This window comes from Haliotis cracherodii, unplaced genomic scaffold (genome assembly GCF_022045235.1).
Source record: "Haliotis cracherodii isolate W230 unplaced genomic scaffold, xgHalCrac1.p SCAF_16, whole genome shotgun sequence".
NCBI lineage: Eukaryota > Metazoa > Mollusca > Gastropoda > Lepetellida > Haliotidae > Haliotis > Haliotis cracherodii.
The window spans coordinates 27621288-27640000 of record NW_027266271.1 but is presented as its reverse complement, the minus strand read 5'-3'; the positions used below and the strand labels follow the sequence as shown (position 1 = coordinate 27640000).

At 40.4% G+C, this 18713-nt stretch overlaps 1 protein-coding gene across 4 annotated transcripts in view; it reads right to left on the bottom strand.

The window, feature by feature from the left end:
* LOC139464043 (thrombospondin type-1 domain-containing protein 7A-like) overlaps positions 1–17356 on the bottom strand; it is a 402501-nt gene extending 385145 nt beyond the window's left edge. For all 4 annotated transcript variants that reach the window (XM_071245564.1, XM_071245563.1, XM_071245558.1 and 1 more), the window contains exon 1: positions 16788–17356. The gene's annotated coding sequence lies outside the window, so the exon portion shown is untranslated. The remainder of the gene's footprint in view (positions 1–16787) is intronic.
* Between the last annotated feature and the right edge of the window lie 1357 nt (positions 17357–18713).

The window sequence follows — 18713 nt, the reverse complement described above, 5'->3', positions numbered from 1 at the left end:
ACTCACAACACTCACAACACACACAACACACAACACACACAACACACAACACTCACAACACTCACAACACACAACACTCACAACACACACAACACTCACAACACTCACAACACACACACACAACACTCACAACACACACACACACACAACACACACACACAACACACACAACACTCACAACACACACATGCAACACACAACACTCACAACACACAATACTCACAACTCACAACACACACACAACACACACACAAAACACTCACAACACACACACACTCACACAACACTCACAACACACACACACTCACACAACACACAACACACACACACACATACACACTCACTCACACAACACACACAACACTCACACTCACAACACACACACACAACACTCACAACACACACAACACACAACACTCACAACACAACACTCACAACACACACACACAACACACACACACAACACACACACACACACACTCAGAGCAGAAATAATGTGTGGGTATCTTAACTTACGGAAGGTTGTGTAATCAGAACCACATCACATGTTTTACGTCTACATGCTTTATGTCTACATGTTTTTGGACAGAAAATCCCACTCTTGAATCATTAGCCTCTAGAACTGTGCCAGGACAAACACAATTAATCCCCTCCATCTACAGTCAGGAAGCCATTTGCTGGGAGATATTTCAAGGGAATGATAAATGTCAGTCCTATAGTAGAAGGCAAAAAGTATTCTTCTTTCTACTTCCAAGGGTTCTTTAGTCAGCATCTTGGTACGCATTCCCAACCCGTCTCTTTACATGAGAATCTTGTCATCATTACGACACAGACACATGAGACTCAGATACAGCAATACCACATGGAGGGGTCAGTAACGTGCTTCCCAGACACACAAGTGCCAAAGGCCTTATGAACAACATCATTAATAGGCACTCATATATATTATCATAAGTACTGGAATTTGTGAACTAAATTTACAAATGCTTGAAAAAAGTCACTGTCTTCACACTCTAGCTCAAACACCCGACTGCAATGTCATAGAAAAAATACAGACTCTGAAATGGAAGTCTTCACACGTCATAATACATCATTATACACGACCCTGGTTCAGTAACTGAGTGCGTGAGTGAGTAGGTTTCAGGTCGGCCAGGTGGGTGAGTGAGTGAGTAGGTTTCAGGTCGGCCAGGTGGGTGAGTGAGTGAGTTGGTGCCAGGTTGGCTGGGTGAGTGAGTGAGTGAGTTGGTTCCAGATCGGCTGGGTGAGTGAGTGAGTGAGTTGGTGCCAGGTCGGCCGGGTGAGTGAGTGAGAGCATTAGTATTTCTGGGAGTCGACAAATATACAAGCTATAGGCTGCCAAAACATTACTCAAAACTCTGAATCAATGAATGTATGATATCTTTATTGTATCGTATTGAGTTTTGAAACGCCACCAAGGAACACATGTCCACACTTTACATGCTTGTCAGAAAGGAGCACAGCACAGTCACTATCTACACATCAGACGAAAGATGTAACTGTCACACTTGATTTATGTGGAATACAACTTTGTGCATAAAACAATCTGCACCTTATCTTCAAGTAAATAAGACCAAGGAAGGAACTAAATATTCTTATGCAACAAGTGATCACAAAATCAAGCCTGAGGCTTAAATTTCATCATCTAAATTGTATTAGCTGCTCGTATTTCCACAAGGTGTAGCTGCTACATGCACAGCCTACACTCAGTCGTATATACAGAATATTAGGTTAGTATTATTTAGGCTTGGAGTTTGATTTTTGTGTGCTGCACTACCATGCATGCAGTGTCCCAGTTGCACGGTCCGTCGCGACGACACACGCGGGAGGACAAGCACCTGGTGGAGAATTATGGGATTCAGTCAGTGGAGCACCCTGGCAGCCATAAAGATGGATTGTGAGAACCTGATCAGGATTAATGCATTCATCAATCAGTTCAAAACAAAACTTGCTATGTCTTGTATTTCACAGTTAATGGATCGTGAAAGATTGTCGTTTTGTGGAATTCGCAAAAAGGGAACAATCTGGATAGTTCACACACAATGAACCCTACTCAAATAAAAACCTTTTAAGGAACAGTGGATGAGTTGTTTAATGTGGTATTTCACAGAAACTGTTCCTTTTGCCAATATAAACAGGATATTGATCCATTTATTTTGTGCGTGAGTGAGTGAGGTTTTACGCCGCTTTTAGCAATATTCCAGCAATATCAGAGTGGAGGACACCAGAAATATGCTTCACACATTGTACCCATGTCGGGAATCGAACCCGGGTCTTCGGCATGACGAGCTAACGCTTTAACCACTAGGCTACCCGACCGCCCCCATTTATTTTGTGAATAAAAGCATAGCAAGATACAATAATTTTACTGAATCATAAAAATGATTGTAGAAGGGCACATATCATAACCTGTTCTTCACATATTCTTCATCATTTCCATCTCTGTGTGTTTGTTGTTTGCTGCACTCATCACATATGACAACAGTCTGTAAATAATCAAGTCTGCACCAGACTATCCAGTGATTGACATCATGAGCATCGATCTACGCAATTGGGATATGATGACATGCTTCAACCAAGTCTGCGAGCCTGACCACCTGATGCCGTTATATGCCACTTTCGACAAGCATGGGTTTCTGAAGGCCAAATCTAACCCAGACCTTCAAGGGGACAAGCATGCATTGCTGAAAACCAAATCTAACCCAGATCTTCAAAGGGACAAGCATGCATTGCTGAAAACCAAATCTAACCCAGATCTTCAAGAGGACAAGCATGCATTGCTGAAGACCAAATCTAATCCAGATCTTCAAGGGGACAAGCATGCATTGCTGAAGACCAAATCTAACCCAGATCTTCATGGGGACAAGCATGCATTGCTGAAAACCAAATCTAACCCAGATCTTCATGGGGACAAGCATGCATTGCTGAAAACCAAATCTAACCCAGATCTTCAAGGGGACAAGCATGCATTGCTGAAGACCAAATCTAATCCAGATCTTCAAGGGGACAAGCATGCATTGCTGAAGACCAAATCTAATCCAGATCTTCAAGGGGACAAGCATGCATTGCTGAAGACCAAATCTAACCCAGATCTTCAAGGGGACAAGCATGCATTGCTGAAGACCAAATCTAACCATGATTGAGATGCCATGCATAGGGGGTCACATGTGAAAGAGTTCATTGTCCTTGATCAACAATCAAGCCACATCTTTTCTGGAAATAATCAAGTAAGGCCCATGTTAACCAGTGGCTGCTTGCATGAGCAAACCCCAGCCAGGTTGCACTTTGCAGCCAATAGCGGTGTAACGATACAGCTAGAAGTACTGTATCCCAAAATGAGGCCCACTAAACAATACATTGATTTACAACCCTTGTATCCAGTACATTACCAGTTATATTGGTCTACAAACACATGAATATTAACATAACCTGTTCAACAACCTGCTTACGGAGATTCTCAAGTATTTGCATTTAGCCATAAATAGTATAACATTCACTGTCCCATTTAGCCTACATTTATGTTTCTGCCCTACAATGTCCAATCTTTGAGGGGGCATGGGTAGCCCAGTCAACTAAGGGGCTGAAATTTGCTGGGTTTGAATCCCAATTATGTTTCTAGGTTTACCTGTGCGCGAAGGTTTCACCAAAGTAGTAAACGTCTAAAACCTGTATCACTTTTCCTCCTACATCAAGCTTACACACCATGACAAAACAAGAATACTGTTCTGAGCAGTCTTAAACCCAACTCACTCACTCACCCATGATCACTGAAATTCAAAAACTAATGATTCAGGGTTGTGATTCATTTTCAAAAAGAAAAATATTTTTATGAAATAGAAATATCGTGTCGGGATACATTTCGTATTGTACCCATAGTATCGGACATGTAACATATAGTGACCCCACCGTATCGTTACACCTCTAGTGACCCCGGCATATCGTTACACCTCTAGTGACCCCGCCGTATTGTTACACCTCTAGTGACCCCACTATATTGTTAAGCCTCTAGTGACCCCACCTTATCGTTACACCTCTAGTGACCCCACCGTATCATTAAGCCTCTAGTGACCCCACCGTGTTGTCACATCTCTAGTGACCCCATCGTATCATTACACCTCTAGTGACCCCATCGTATCGTTACACCTCTAGTGACCCCACCATATCGTTACACCTCTAGGGACCCCATCGTTTTCGTTACACCTCTAGTGACCCCGCCATATCGTTACACCTCTAGTGACCCCACCATATCGCTAAACCTCTAGTGACCCCGCCGTATCGTTACACCTCTAGTAACCCCAACGTATCGTTACACCTCTAGTGACCACGCCGTATCGTTACACCTCTAGTGACCCCACCGTATCATTACACCTCTAGTGACCCCACCGTATCGTTACACCTCTAGTGACCCCGCCATATCGTTACACCTCCAGTGACCCTACCATATCGTTACACCTCTAGTGACCCCACCGTATCATTACACTTCTAGTGACCCCACCGTATTGCTACACCTCTAGTGACCCCACCGTATTATCACACCTCTAGTTACCCCACCGTATTGCTGCACCTCTAGTGACCCCACCGTATCGTTACACCTCTAGTGACCCCACCGTATTGCTGCACCTCTAGTGACCCCACCGTATCATCACACCTCTTGTGACCCCACGGTATCGTTACACCTCTAGTGACCCCACCATATTGTTACACCTCTAGTGACCCCGCCGTATCGTTACACCTCTAGTGACCCCACCGTATTGCTGCACCTCTAGTGACCCCGCTGTATCGTTACACCTCTAGTGCCCCATCGTATCGTTACACCTCTAGTGACCCCACCGTATTGCTGCACCTCTAGTGACCCCGCTGTATCGTTACACCTCTAGTGCCCCATCGTATCGTTACACCTCTAGTGACCCATCGTATCGTTACACCTCTAGTGACCCCGCCGTATTGCTGCACCTCTAGTGACCTCACCGTATTGCTGCACCTCTAGTGACCCCACTGTACTGCTGCACCTCTAGTGACCCCACCGTATCGTTACACCTCTAGTGACCCCACCATATCATTACACTTCTAGTGACCCCACCGTATTGCTGCACCTCTAGTGACCCCACCGTATCGTTACACCTCTAGTGACCCCACCGTATTGCTGCACCTCTAGTGACCCCACCGTATTGCTGCACCTCTAGTGACCCCACCGTATTGCTGCACCTCTAGTGACCAAGTCCCCGTCCAGAGTCAGGTCTAAGTGACAGACAGTACTTGGAACTGCTCTGCCAGAAATCCCATGGAGAAATGCAATGGTGTAATGACACATGTACTTAGAGTATGTCTTGCAGGCCAAGTTTGGAAATGAACACGGGCACTCTGACAACATGAACATATACAGTTACCAATGTACTGCATGACATCCACTTTCACACACTCATTTGTCAGAATGTTTAAAATAATTCTACTTTGCTTAAAAAGGAGCTCCCATTTATCGAAAGACAGACTTTGGAAAAAAGGTAGAACAAAAGTGTTGTGTAAACATTTAAAACTGCCTCTTAAACTATTCTCTGGTGGCAAAACATGGGCTTGTTTTCTTTGTAAACAGAGAGCTTGTCACTTCTTTGAGTCAGGCTGGTATCCCCATTGCAATTCCTGACTGGACCCTGGTGTAATTAGGTCACATGGTGTAACCAACTAAATTTTTGAAGCCCACACCACACCGTCTATCAAAATAAAACTTGTGAATGAAGAAAAAGAACAAGAAATGCAGCCAATGTTGTTCCCGGGACCATTATAATCTACAAATATTCTAAACGTGTCAAGAAAATCTATCAACAATCTCTTCTGTCATATTCTCTTCTTTAATTTTTTTATGAACATTTTTTCATACAAACAATGTGGTAGAGTCATCTGATTTGCTGTTGCCACCAAGGAAGTGAGTGAATGTTGTTTAAGGCCAGTCAGCAGAACTCCCGCTCTATCACGACATCCTGTTAACAATCAAGTCTGGACCAGGCAATCCAGTCACTGAGAACAACAAACATTTATCCAAAGGCTCGGGACACAATGACGATCAGTCTGTCTATGTGACGCCTCATGCAAGGAGAATGTATGGTTGTTGCATTAGTCAAAACAAAATCTGTTCCTGTACTGAAACTATTCCTTTGTACTATTTTCCTACAGGGAAATTATTCCCATGGAACAGTTTTTTCAAGAAAATACTTCCACTGTACATGTATGCTGGCAATATTTGTTGCGGAAGAAGCAAATTCCATGAGGAGCTGATGATCGTTGACATGAGCGCCTGACTTGGGACTGAGCATGCTCCCATCAAACTGAAACTAAAGCAGTCTGAGGAACAACTAGATTGGGATGTGCCTTCTGTTGTTGAGGGAGCATGTATACTCACCGCCAAAAGAAACACAAACCATAGAAACATATATAGAAATACCTATGTTAAGAAGAGATGTTTTTCTAATGTGTGCCACTTAATGACAAAACTTACAATAAGTCAAGTGTCTTCATTCTTATCACGATATACTGCACATTATTTCAAAACTTTTACATGCTAATCCTGCATGAGACAAATGGTGCATCTCGAGTCATGGATTGATGATGTCACATGTAATATATTCAGGAGCATTGGTTCACACAATATAAGTGTATGTTCATTTGTGCAGTAATTTCATACCTGCAAGTTTACACTGTTTCTTTCATGCTGATTGGCTGAATGGGTAGTCACGTGATCTGATATTTGGAGTTCACACACCTGTGAACAGACAGAAAAGTTCACACGATGTGAACAATTTTTTGTGAAATTGATCGTGTGAACTTTTGCTGGAACTCCTGTCTGGGGTTTCCCTGAATTCTCGATTGGTGTTTACAATCAATTCATTTTTCTAGTTTCTTTTTAATCCCTGTATTTATCAGCAATATAATTAATTTAGTATTTTTGCCTGGTCTTGTATTATTTCTTCTGACTAAAAAATAAATAAATGGTTGGTTCTGGTGCTTAATGTCATCTAGCTGCTAGATGAAACAAAATGGATTGTCCTTACGGTGATTTGGATATGGAATGGCTATCTATCAATACTAATAACGCTAGTGAAGAAAATGAATTCTGTAAAATTACTGAGGTGAACGAAATTGATTTATTGAGCGATATTGACTTTGATGCCTTGTTTTCTGAAATGACAGGAATTGAGCACAAAGACAATATGCAAATGAAAACTATGTTGTACCTTACTTGTAAAATGTGTCCGCCAACACAACCCGGTTCACTATTCTATCGGGGAAAAAATCCAAGATTTTGAGAAACCGTAAAACATATAAAGGTAAGGAAAGAAACTTAAATTAAAAACCAAAAAAACCCTTGCCAACCTGTTTTACCGACTGGTCATTTGAAACGAGAAAATATATGAAGACAGAATTACTATTCTGGTTTCTGAGTTGGCCGACCTTCTGCGTGTATTCTAGGCTAAGAAGCGACGACACATGATTAATGACGGGGCACAGAAATGAAGCTGGCATCAGGTCATACAGCAGGTCTATCTCAGGCGACAAGAAACTCCAGATGACAAATCCCAAACTCCAAATATAGCACACCCTGACGTTGAAAATTAACAAAAAACACACAAGTTTCAGAGCACTGCGCTCAATCTCCAGCAGTCCATTGGTTTGCAATTATCCAAACACAAGCAACACATTCATAAATCAGTGATATTCCCAATTTGCTAGTTCCGTGGGAGGGTTCATGCGTCGGGGTGTTTTCCATAACTGTTCCATAAGTTTCATATTTAACAGCAGTAAGTATAAATTTATCCTCATGCTCCCGTTCGACTTGAAATGGACCTCTTTACAAACTTATGTGACGTCATATATTAATGCGCGCCTGAAGGTTGACCTCGCTTCGGTGCATTGAGGTCATGTTTATATTTGTGTTCACTTTCCTGTTACCTATTTTTAAGATTTGATTGATCCCAAATATTGTTTGTCAATTTGTTAAGAGAATAACATTATATTTTCAGATTATGTTGTATATATTCAAAGAACTATTTTTCTTTGTGTAACTGAGTAAACTTGGACGTTCACACAGTTTAACCATGTTCATGTTTCTTTTGTTTGTGAATATATATATATAGCGAGTCTTGGAGTCATCCCAAAGATGACATCGCTACCTGTCAGTTTGCGGACAGGGTTAAACTCCATGTTCATTCCTGTGGCCAAGGCCTCCAACTTTGAATCAGAAGGTTCGTGGTTAGGAACCAGTCACGGGATCCCACCATATTTATGGATGCTGCATTCAGTACAGTGCAACATCCAACATACAGGTATTAGTCTGCAACACATCCTTTCTGAAATTTAAAGCTATATGATTTGAGAAGTTCCAATCATATTCAGCCTTTCAGTTGGACAAGAGGCATGTAATTAACTGTATGACCGACATGACGGTAAAACTGATGTTTCAACTGTATGACCGACATGACTGTGAAACTGATGTTTCAACTGTATGACCGACATGACAGTGAAACTGATGTTTGCAACTGTATGACCGACATGACAGTGAAACTGATGTTGGCAACTGTATGACCAACATGACAGTGAAACTGATGTTTGCAACTGTATGACCGACATGACAGTGAAACTGATGTTGGCAACTGTATGACCAACATGACAGTGAAACTGATGTTGGCATCTGTATGACCGACATGACGGTGAAACTGATGTTGGCAACTGTATGACCGACATGACAGTGAAACTGATGTTGGCAACTGTATGACCGACATGACGGTGAAACTGATGTTGGCAACTGTATGACCGACATGACGGTGAAACTGATGTTGACAACTTAATGACCGACATGACGGTGAAACTGATGTTGGCAACTGTATGACCGACATGACGGTGAAACTGATGTTGACAACTTAATGACCGATATGACGGTAAAACTGATGTTTGCAACTGTATGACCGACATGACGGTGAAACTGATGTTGGCAACTGTATGACCATAATCTGGAGGGCTTCTTTTCTAATGTAACCTGATGTATTCCAGGATAGTTAACTCCATACTTAATGACCAAATAATTAATCTTAATATATCACAGCAAAAACATTGGCACAGGAAGCCAGACATTTCTGGGCTAGCCCCTGGCTGGTCAAGGAACACACTTCACCCAAATGTCTGTCCCAGTCATCAGCAGACATGTTGACAAACATTGACAAAACCTGATTTGTATTGGTTAGATAATGCCAATTAACAGATGATAATCATCATCAACTCATTAATCAAATAAATAAATATTTTAAGGACAAATATTGTTTCAACAAAGTATGAAGCTTTTATGGTTTAATCAGTACTCAATAAACACATTAGCTCACATCATACGCCGAGGGTGAAATCTGAACAAGGCCAGGCTTATGGATATGCTGAGCCAATATGTCAAGACAGTGAAAAGGAATTTAAAATGTCAACCCAGAAAATATTAGATAAAAATAAAGCTCCCCTGTGATACACATCTCAGTTCTTGTCTACCACATACTGTTGGAAAATGTTTGCAAGTTATTCACAAGATCTTTTTCTTCAAAGAACAATGGTTTTTATTTTGATTAACTGAAAAGTTTGCATGGGGGATGATGATATTAATCAGCCTTCACATGTTGAATGAAGCACCCATAATAGGTAAGAACAGCTTTCAGTTGACATCAATAGCATCACATCTTACAGATTAAAGCATTAATGTTTGTTAAAAAGGTTAATATATCATTATGAATTACGTCATTGTATCCGGCCTGATATAGAACAAATGCACTTTATCCCTGTCAACCATTAATAAAAGCAACTTTCCAACATGTGGCATCTGGTTGTCATACTGTTGAAGGTTGGTGGGTTGGCCAGTGGATAGAGGGTTTGATTGTTTCGTCGAAAAGTGAGAAAGTGAGTTTGGTTCATAGAGTTTGGTTTGAACAGTATTACAGTTATATCACAGCGTATCAACTTGATGTGGGAGTTAAGCATAAGTGATGAAGGTCTAAGACCCACAGGCACGGGTGTTGTGCTGACAAACCTAGAAACACAATCGTTTGTTTGTTTCTTTCTTTCTTTCTTTGTTGTTTAACGCTGCACTATTCCAGCTGTATGATGGCGGTCTGTAAATAATCGAGTCTGTACCAGACAATCCAGTGATTGACATTATGAGCATCAATCCACACAATGGGGATACGATTACATGCATCAAACAAGTCAGCGAGTCTGACCACCCGATCCTGTTAGTCGCCTCTTACGACAAGCATAATCCCCTTTTACGACAAGAATGGATTGCTGAAGACCTATTCTACGCCGGATCTTCGTGGGTAAGAAACACGACCAGAGCGGACCGGGATTGAACTGATCATAGGCTTCTGGTGTGCCCAAGGAAGCACACTGAATTGTGGTGTCTAAGACAAATGGGCCACCTCATGTTGAAGACCAGGGTTCAATTCTCCACATGGGTACAATGTGTTAAGCCCATTTCTGGGCCGCGTCCTCCCTGCCACGACATTGCTGGAATATTACTAACTGACTCACTCATTGTTGAGTGAGTGAGTGAATGAGTTGGGTTCTGGTACACCTGGCATGTCTAAGGGACATAACACTGCCAAGTGAAAAGTGACTCCATAGAAGACATTTATCATAATATATCAGTGGTGTTCCACTGACAAAAATTAACACTTAAATTACAAAAAAAGATTAATAAAAAAATATTCCACTACAAATACTCCAACAACAATAGACCTGGTGCAGCTGTCACATACAACATGAATTTTTACCACACATTTTAGTGCTCACCAGAACATGTGTCGCACCGGTAAAACATAGTATGTGGGTTGTTTGCCAGTCTAATCGAAGTCACTAGTTCTGTTAGTGAAGCTATGGTTTGCCATCACTCTCAAGATAACTCTCAATTTTACATGTATTTGAAAGAATATTTCACAGTGCTACATGACATGATAATAAATAAATGTATTTTGTTTTGAGTCTGTTTGAAAACAACTGTAACATACACTAAATATTCAGTAGTCATTTAAAATCTATTGAGTTCAAGTTGAATAAATGGACACAAACAGAATCCTTCCTTGGGTGTTAATAAAGTTCCATGTGCTCTGTGAGCAGTGAAAAGGCGACTATGCTTGTCGTAAAAGGCGACTAACGGGATCGGGTGGTCAGGCTCGCTGACTTGGTTGATGCATGTCATTGATCCCAATTGCGTGGATCGATGCTCATGATGTCAGTCACTGGATTCTCTGATCCAGACTCGATTATTTACAGACCGCCGTCATATAGCTGGAATATTGCTGAGTGCGGCGTAAAACAACAAACCAACCAACCAACCAACTGTGAGCAGTGACTTTTCCCCACAAATGCAGCAAATACACAAGAAACTTCATATTTTGAGTACATTGCTCCAAACCTTATATTTTAACTACAACATACCAAAAGTTCTGGTTGAACTAATTGAACAAATGTTTTGTTGGCTGCAAGTATAATGTTGCCCTGCCTGAGATGCTGCACACAACCAGCAGTTTAGTGTTTCATCATCAGATCAGTTGTGCATGCACAGCTGATGTGCCTATCAATTTCACTGGAAGCCAAACACAAATGTTTACAAGAAATATTGATCATCAAGACATACGATTTTGTCATGAACTTTTCGCTCAGCTCTATAATACAACCAATGCAAGTCACACTTTCATGTAAACATAATTGATATTTTGTGTGTTTCTGTTTGATATTATTTAGACTGATAAACAGTCACCATGGAAGACATATTATTACTTGCTCGTGAAGAGATCACCCGTTTAATAAACATACAGCTGTACTACACATTGTGTAATACCAAAACGCGTGCTTATGTACTCTCGGAACACATTTCACGAACAAATTTTGAAAACTCTCAACATCCCTTGGCTTATTCAGCGACATTGCGTGTGGAGATGATAGATCACTGAGAGGAGCTTATGCACACTCGATGACCCCAGCAACCTTGTTGCTAGGCTGACGTCACATGGCATTGTTTCGCCGAAGGATCTTGCAACAAAATTCCACAAAATACGTCATCGGGTATTGTGACGTTATTGTAAACTTTGAGGTGCAAGGCCCCGTTCCACAAGGCGATCGTACAGTAGCGCAACGACACTCGTTGGTCTAAGTTAAAGTATGTGAGTTGCGATAATCTTAACGCTATGATAATTTTGTGGAACGGACGCCTGAATTCTAAAGGTGGACTGTTGTCTGGTATTAAATTCATACGTTTCAACTTTTGACGTGTTTGAAGTATTACTGTGTTAAGCTCAATTGGATTATGCCGTGGATCGCGTAGGTGTCAGCCTATTCACACTCAACAGTATAATTCTAAAAACGTTATAAATGGTCAGTAATAAATAAAATACTAAACTCGCTCCCGTGTAAAACCAAATTTATGAAACTCGTGAATAGTTGTGGTATCTGACTCGTTTCATAAAATTGGTATTACACGGGAACTCGTTTAGTATTCTATATTTAAGACATATTTAGTAATGTGCAGTTTGAGACAGAGTGCCAGAATAAGACCAATAAGGCTACTGTGCTCGGACAATGAAGTTCCATGATATACTACCCAAAAGAAGTTAAAGAACACTTTATTATTATTACTATTGTTAATCAATTCCAAGACTTACAAAGAATCAGAGAAACCAGGCTTTAGCGTGACTGCATGATGCTGGTGACCTGGTATCTCTGCCGTAATCTGTGGAGGGTTCTCGTGGACAACTAGGGTAATATGAAGAATCGGGTGTTCTTCAACTTCTTTTGAGTAGTATATTAGTCTACGTTGATGAGGTTTCAGTGGAAGGCAATGATATAATTTAGCCTTAAGTACATTGACATGTTATGTACACTAAATAAACCATGTTAACGCCCATTACCATAATTTCAGCATCAGGATATGACTAACCAGTGAACTATAGGAGATGCTTTCAAGTGTAACGTATTAACAAGGCTTTTTTCAGGCCCTAATGTACATCCAGTCATGCAGCTACGTACAGAAAGAGTTTGGTCGCTGTGCCATCTGTGCCACAGGTACTGTTAAAAACTGCATAGATAGTGAGTGAGTTGGGTTTAACACCACTTTTAACGGTATTCCAGTTATATCATGGCGTGTCAGCTTTATGGGGAAGGAAAGCCCGAAGTGATGCGGGTCTCGGAAGTTTCACTTCGGTGAAACCCACGAGCATGGGTATGGTGCTGACAAACAATATATAATCGGGGCGAACCGGGATTCAAACTTACAATCATAGGTTTCTGGCGTTCCCAAGGGACGCAACTCTGCACAGCGAATCCCAGAAACTGCATAGAGGCGTATATAATGTCACTTGACACTGCCATGGTCGTCTTGTACTTTGAGTGAGTGAGTGAGTTGGGTTTAATGCCACTTTTAACACTATTCCAGTTATATCACGGCGTGTCAGCTTAATGTGGGAGGAAAGCCCGAAGTGATGCAGGTCTCGGACGTTAACCACTTCAGTGAAACCCACGAGCATGGGTATGGTGCTGACAAACCTAGAAACATGATCGAGGCCAACCGGGATTCGAACCCACAATCATAGGTTTCTGGCGTTCCCAAGGGACGCAACTCTGCACAGCGAATTGCGGCAGCTTAAACGACTGGGCCACCCAGTCGTCTCTTGTACTTTGAACCCAACATGGGTACAACAGGGATTTCTAGACAGGTTCAAAAATGACTCTGTGGTTTGGGTTACAAATGTGAAACCTTGAGTGAGGGAAAAAACCCAAAGCATTTTCCAACCTTGAGGTTTTACATTTTCAACCAAAACTGATCAACTTTTATTTTCAACTTCTAAATCTTTTCTTTTCTTATCTTAATGCAAGAATTCCAAAAAGAATACAAAACATTGGGATACCTTATAGTAATGCACAAGAGTAGCTGTGGTATGAAACAAATCTGATGACAGCTGGGGAGAGAAAGACCATGTGCAGCATGCACACAACTGAAGTCAGTCATATGTAAGACTGAACACCCTTCTCATCACCTGCCTCGGTGGCTGAGTGGGTTGCAATACTAAACATGATGTGTGAGGTTGCAGGTTTGATTCATGGCATGGAATTTCATGACATGAATCTTTGTAATGTCACACTTCTGTCATGAGAGGGTCTTCAAACTGTTGATATAGATCAGAGGCACACAGGATCCCAGAAACCCGGCCAAGCCTACGGAATGCCTGGGATTTCAAGGATCTTGACTTCCTTTGATGTTTATCAGCAAAATGAAGGCTCTGAAAAAACAACAGGATGAAGTCACTAGAGATTTATGACTAATATTTCAAACTAAAGGCAAATTGGAAACATTTTGTTGCCTATTATTTTAAAATGGCATTCAATACATTAATGTTAAATAGAACAGAATTATTAAAGCCTCTTTCTTTTTATTGATCCTGTTATCAGTTAAATGCAAGTCTCCTCCTCCAAGACATCACATTAGTTATAACATATTAACAGGAATTGGTGAACTTCTAATTCCCCTTTGGCAATTTTACTGACATTTGCCACAGACTTGGTGCCAGATATCAGCCTCTGAACTGTCTAGATAAATCCCTGTCTAACATGTGAAGCTCTGTGTGCTGGTGTTGTTGGAATATTGGTAGAAGCTGTGTCAACCCATACTCCCTCACTCACTCACTGGTCTGACTCTTCACATTTATATCCCCTTCACATCCATGGATGTATTCATACACTCAAGGATATTAGCAAACATGTTGGTATTTGTTAGTAGTGTTTCTTTTTCCTTTACTTTGGTTTTTCAATCATCAATAAAACAAATCTCTCACAGCTCTACAATACAATACCATCAAATGTTTTCCATTTTTAATATTGGAATTGACTGAGAATACCTGATATGCTCCAAATGGATGTTATTATTTAGATTACAGGTGATAACAGCTCACCTAACACAATTGACATTATGCATACACTGGTGTCCATGGAAATATATGTTGATGATATTTCATCGTGATGATGACATATTCAAAGTGGTCTTTTCAAGAATGAAGGTAGGATCACAACAATATCACACTGTCATGCATGAGTCAGTCATAACACCAGGCCTCAAACATTTCAATATCTTACCTTAATTGAACATAAAGGATATTTCTCCCTCAACAGTGTGTTACATAGGGCATTCTCCCTCAACAGTGTGTTACATAGGACGTTCTACCTCAACAGTGTGTTACATAGGACGATCTCCCTCCACAGTGTGTTATATAGGATGTTCTCCTTCAACAGTCGAGTTACATAGGACGTTCTCCCTCAACAGTGAGTTACATAGGACGTTCTCCCTCAACAGTGTGTTACATAGGACATTCTCCCTCAACAGTGTGTTATATAGGACGTTCTCCCTAAACAGTGTGTTACATAGGACGTTCTCCCTACACAGTGTGTTACATAGGACGTTCTCCCTCAACAGTGTGTTACATAGGACGTTTTCCCTCAACAGTGAGTTACATAGGACGTTCTCCCTGAACAGTATGTTACATAGGACGTTCTCCCTGAACAGTATGTTACATAGGACGTTCTCCCTGAACAGTGTGTTACATAGGACGTTCTCCCTGAACAGAGTGTTACAAAGACATTCTCCCAAATCAGTGTGTCATGTATTACATAGGATGTTGTCCCTGAGTTCCATATGGGTACAAAGCAGACAATGAAAACAAATCACTGACAGCAATAGTCCAAACAAACTCTAAGGCCATATACAGTTACCTTCTTTACTGCTGACAAATTCAAACAGGGCAGTAATTACACACAGGGGGAAATTTAGAAATAATCAAGCCATCATTTGAAGCATTTGTTTTAAAAGACTACATTTTGATCAGTTTTACATTTAAGTGGGTCCTGCAGTCCATTTCATGGTCTAATTGTTGTAGAATATTTCCCCACGCTACGAGACCCTGACAAGAACACACATGTCTGACTGAGCACTCCCGTATCAACAGTCACACAAGGAATAAACAATAGATATACAGTGTCAAAAACACAACACAAATAAAGTATTGAACCATGACAATTCTTAATATATATATATATTAAGTATATATCACAAAATATGAAGTAGATATTACAAATTACCAAGCAAATATATCACAAATACCAAGTATAGGCCATATCACAAATACCAAGTATAGGCCATATCACAAATACCAAGTATCCTCATAACAAATAGCCAGAATCTATATAACAAATACCACGTATCTATATATCAAATACCCAGTATCTATAAAACAAATACCCAGTATCTATAAAACAAGTACCAGGTATCTATATAACAAATACCCAGTATCTATAAAACAAGGACCAGGTATCTATATGACAAATACCCAGTATCAATATAACAAATACCCAGTATCTATATAACAAATACCCAGTATCAATGTAACAAATACCCAGTATCTATATAACAAATACCCAGTATCAATGTAACACATACCCAGCACCTATATAACAAATACCCAGTATCTATAAAACAGATACCCAGATTCAACATAACAAATACCCAGTATCTATATAACAAATACCAAGTATCAATAGAACAAGAACCAGGTATCTATAGAACAAATACCCAGTATATAAATATATATATTGTAACTACCAATTGTATATGACAGTAATAGCTCCAAGTGACCAAGGGACAGTTACATACACTGACATGCTGTTACAATAAAGAGGGGAACACATGATAAACACAGTATACTTACTGAAATGTCAGCGTCATTGAAGCTGTCGAACAATCCCCTCCAGGTCGCCCCTCTCAGAGTACACTGTGGTATCATTCACCGATACAATCAGATCAAATTGCCACTGATCACAAGCACACCAAGTTGTGCAAGATAATTATATCCTGTCAAATCTCGTCACACATCAAGAGCTGTAACTTCCATGTTTGTTTAGCAGCATTTACTATTCACAAAGATTGCAAAACATTTTCAGCTGTGTGTATTTGTCACAATCCCATGTTAACAGTGCTGCCAATATGAAAAAACTGTGTCACAATTAAACATTTGTTTGTTTTGGTCACCTATGAAAATACTAATGAAACTTATTTATCTTGACCATACGATCAAACATTAATAAACCTGAAATGTATACTTCTTGAAGCTTTTTACTACACAGCACTGCTCTACACCATCCAATTGTAGTCACTGGGAAGTGTTAGTACTTGACTCCATGGAAGCAGCCATGTAACTCCAGTGTGACAGATACACATATGTATGTCTACAACTACCCTCCTCTCTCTAGTAGTCTCAATACTGAACGAGGAGCATCTGGAATCACATCACCACAGACTAGAGCTCCACTGTACGGAGGAGAGAGCCTGTCACTGCGGAGGCAGCTTGAAGCTCATTGACTCCCATTAGATCTATACAGCTCCCTAGTTGTCCAATGCTCATCCAAGAAGCTGTGCTGAGCGTGCTCAGTGCCATAAGCTTTCGAAGGTTTGGACATCAACGATTACTTTAACGAGCACAGCAACAAATGATGTGATTGCCCCCGTAGTTTCAATAGTGACAATGCAGTCGAGTAGCATGGCAGACCTTTTAACTGACGCTAATATAGCGGATCAGCGCTTGAGGCATATGCCACACAACGGAAGATAATCCCTGTTTTGATCGACACGAAACACGGTCATGCAACGATGCTTCAAGTGTGAATCCTCATGCTTATTAAAGCCTGCTGGTATCGTGTGTTAGAGTGAGTTACATTGTCACACTATTTTGCAAACATTCCTTAACACACTTTGCTGAATCAATTAACTAATGATGTGTTAATAAGCTGTGTCATTAAGATTTAAACATTTACTGCAAGCAGCTTCAGTTGAATGAAAATATTGTAAGCTACCATAGATTAATGGCAAGGGCTGCACATGCCGTACTGGCAGGATGTATTTAATACATGAACATTATCTTGTGGAATAACATGCGTGTCTCTTTACCAGAAAATAATACCAACAATTTGATCCTGTAAGGTGTTTTCTTCAAAGTAATTCATTCTTGCATCTGTTATACAAATATTTCCTAATCATGTTAGGGAGATCACAAATTGGATGATATTTCTCACCGCCATGTTTTTATTTTACAACCTGTTGCAGAAATTGTTACTTGGTAATGTCGCCAGCGCCATGAGCGTATTAGCTTCACTAATAGACTTTCTGCTTTCCTTGCATACTTTTCCGGTACCCCATCATGCTGAAACCCACACATGAATCCAATCTAATAATGCTTCGACTTGCCAAAGACACCATTTTTCACCCAGGATGCAATATTCGCATTCCATATACATCAAAACAGTAACCTAGGCAACCATGACAAAACACCTTTTGAGCATGTTTATTTCTCCGATGTGGTTTTCCACTTACACCAACTGCACAAAAAACTACCATCCTGAGCACTGCAGTCATTCAAAAGCTTGTTTCCATCAGGTGACTGTTTTCAGCAAATGCTGCTATTTGCCTTATGACAACAAAGCATAATGAGTTTTCTGTCTATGCCACAAACTGAAAATGTTATCATGACATCTTAATAATGCATATATCAAACATCAGCCACACTTTCATGATGAAGGATATTTTTAATTGAAAATTGGGGCTGATATTTGAAGCAACATATTAACAAACTTAACAATGA